Genomic DNA, 3,450 nt, shown 5'->3' on the forward strand with positions numbered 1-3,450 from the left:
GTGTAGGCCGAAGCCTGCACTGGTGGCAGCTTTTGTTCTGTTGTGCCAGCGTGGCTTGTGCTGGACACGTTGCCGACTACACAGCAGGGGAACAGCTGGCGGTGCTGAACCCCACTAACACATTGGCTGGTGTTTTTCTCTGTGCAGCTAGCATTTCCGGGCAAAAACTAGCGGTGTTTGAGCCCAGGGTCAGCAGGAGGAGGAGAGGAGCAGAGTGTAGGCCGAAGCCTAGTTGAACCAATTTCAAAGGTTACCTTTAACCCCCCCCTCAGGTGTTGCAAGGTACAAGAGCCACACCTTGTGCAGCATTAATGCTGCACAAGTAAAAGGTTGCTCTATTTGTTTTGCTCCTTGCACACGCTGACTAAAACACGTACACTATTTAGCCCATTATACTGTCAAACAGTTGTGGAGGCGTGACTTGTCTTTTTAACGAGACGCAGCACAGGTGTCAAAATTTGCACCTAGGTACTGGGCGCAGATTCCTGAGCGTTGTTATTTGCTGTACAGGAGTCTGCGCTATTGTGATCCCTTGGCCATGCGCTGTGAGCGCTTCCTGTCTTCTGACCTCATTTCATGTCGGCCGTTGCGGTTAGCGATGGACATGAATCCCAGACCCACAGTGTGTTTTCAAAAAATCACACTGCGTGGCTGGGATTCGTGGCCTTGTGCAGTAAATAGGTTTGCCGCTTACACATGTCCTTACACCTGCTCCAGACTGGGCGGCCTCAGCTGATCCCTTATCGCCTACCACGGCCAGGAGGCCGCACAGTCTGAAGAAGGCGGAAGGAGATGAGTTAAGACAGGCGAACATATGCACTGCTCGTGCCCATAAACCACACCCTCGCTGACAAAATAAATATGACAACGAGGGGCGTTGTTTCTAGCAGGGCGGATGCACAGGCGCAGCCAGCTAACCATGATGACAAAAGACGGGAAACGCTACCAAGGGGGGTGCTGCGTATCATTACAAAGGAAAGTCACACCTCAGGGACAGTGGAATGGTCTCAATGAGACACATTTTGTACGTGTTGAGTTCCACGTGGGCAAGGAGAAAAAGTCAGCCACCTTGTACAAATGCAGCAGTACTGCTGTACTAGGTGGCTGTTATACATAGAAACACCTGGGGGGGTGGGGCCAGGTTCCCTTTTAATTTCAGTTCCTGTGCCTGCATGGCATTTGCAGGTCACGTTGCCGGCTACACAGCAGGGGAACAGCTGGCGTTGCTGAACCCCACTAACACATTGGCTGGTGTTTTTCTCTGTGCAGCTAGCACTTCCGGGCAAAAACTAGCGGTGTTTGAGCCCAGGGTCAGCAGGAGGAGGAGAGGAGCAGAGTGTAGGCCGAAGCCTGCACTGGTGGCAGCTTTTGTTCTGTTGTGCCAGCGTGGCTTGTGCTGGACACGTTGCCGACTACACAGCAGGGGAACAGCTGGCGGTGCTGAACCCCACTGACACATCACCTAGTGTTTTTTTCTGTGTAGACAACACTTCCAGGTGGCAACTGACAGTGTTGAAACCCAGGGAATCAAAGAGGAGCAGAGTGTAGGCCGAAGCCTGCAGTGGAGCAAGTTGAAAGGGAACCTTTAACCCCCCCCCCCAGGCATTTGTTGCTGAAAGAGCCATCTTGTACAGCAGTAATACTGCACATGGAAAATGGTGGCTCCGAAAATTATGCTCCTTGCAAACGCTGAAGTACACACTCATATAATGTGTCCCCTCACACCGTCAAACCATCCCGGAAGTGGGACTTTCCTTTGTAATGTGACACAGCACAGCCGTCATTCCAACCCCCTTGGTGCCGGGCACCACCTCCTCAACGTTGTTTGGTTCTGTCACGGAGCCCGCACTGTAATGTTATCCCTTGGCCATGCACAGTTAGCGGTGCCCGTCTTCTGACATCATGTAGGTGTCAGGCTGGCAGTGCCTGTGCGTCCAAGCTGCCCGAGATCCAACCTTGCAGTGTCATCTAATGTAGTCCCACTGCGGGCCAGGGATCCATGGGCATGCGCAGTGCATATCATCGCCTCTCACTCACCTCCTTCCTGCTTCTTCAGACTGTGCGGCGTCACGGCCGTGGCATGCTATTAGGGATCAGCTGACGCCGCCTAGTCTGAAGAAGCGTGAAGAAGGGGAGTGAGAGGCTAGTATATGCACTGCGCATGGCCATGGATACCAGGCCCACTGTGGGATCACATTAGACGACACTGCGAGGTGTGATTTCGGGCAGCGTGGACGCACAGGCGCAGCCAGGACGACAACAAATGATGTCAGAGGACGGGCAGCGCAAACTGTGCATGGCCAAGGGATAACATAACAGCGCAGGGTCCATGACGGAATCAAACAACGCTAAGGAGGCAGCGCACGGTGCCAAGGGGGTAGCAATGACGGCTGTGCTGTGTCACATTACAAAGGAAAGTCCCACCTCCGGGACGGTTGGACGGTGTGAGGGGACACATTACATGAGTGTGTAGTTCAGCGTTTGCAAGGAGCATAATTTCAAGAGCGACCTTTCCCTTGTGCAGTATTAGTGCTGCACATGGTGGCTCTTTCAGTAACAAACGCCTAGGGGGGGGGGGGACAGGTCCCCTTACATTTTAGTTGTGCCAGCGTGGCGGTCGCATGACACGTTGCCGGATACACAGCTGGGGATCAGCTGACGTTACTGAACCCCAATAACAGAGGAGCGACTGTTGACTGTGCACACAGCACTTCCAGGCACCAACTGGCGGTGTTAGAGCCCAGGGACAGCAGGAGGAGCAGATTGGAGGTATTGCCGCACACACAGCTGGGGATCAGCTGACGTTACTGAACCCCAATAACAGAGGAGCGACTGTTGACTGTGCACACAGCACTTCCAGGCACCAACTGGCGGTGTTAGAGCCCAGGGACAGCAGGAGGAGCAGAGGAACAGAGTGTAGGCCGAAGCCTGATTGGAGCAAGTTGAAAGGAAACCTTTAACCCCCCCCCCCCAAGACGTTTGTAGCTGAAAGAGCCATGTTGTGCAGCACTAAGGATGCAAAAGGAAAAGGTTGCTCTTTTAATTATGCTCCTTGCAAACACCGAAGTAAACACTAAAAATGTGTCCCTTTATACCGTTAAACCGTTCCGGAGGTGCGAATTTCCTTCGTAATGGGACACAGCACAGCTGTCATTCCTATCCCCTTGATGCCGTGCGCTGCCTCCTCAGCGTTGTTTTAAGCTGCCACGGAGCCTGCGCTGTTCTGTTAGCCCTTGGCCATGCCCAATTAGCGCTGCCTGTCTTCTGACATAATTTGGTGTCAGGCTGTCAGTGCCTGTGCGTCCACGCTGCTCCAGATCCCACCTCGCAGTCTCATCTAACGTAATCCCACTGCGGGCCTTGGAACCATGGGCATGCACAGTGCATAACCTCGACTCTCACTCCCCTCCTTCCCTCTTCTTCAGACTGTGCGGTGTCACGGCCGTGGCA

This window comes from Ranitomeya imitator, chromosome 2 (genome assembly GCF_032444005.1).
Source record: "Ranitomeya imitator isolate aRanImi1 chromosome 2, aRanImi1.pri, whole genome shotgun sequence".
NCBI lineage: Eukaryota > Metazoa > Chordata > Amphibia > Anura > Dendrobatidae > Ranitomeya > Ranitomeya imitator.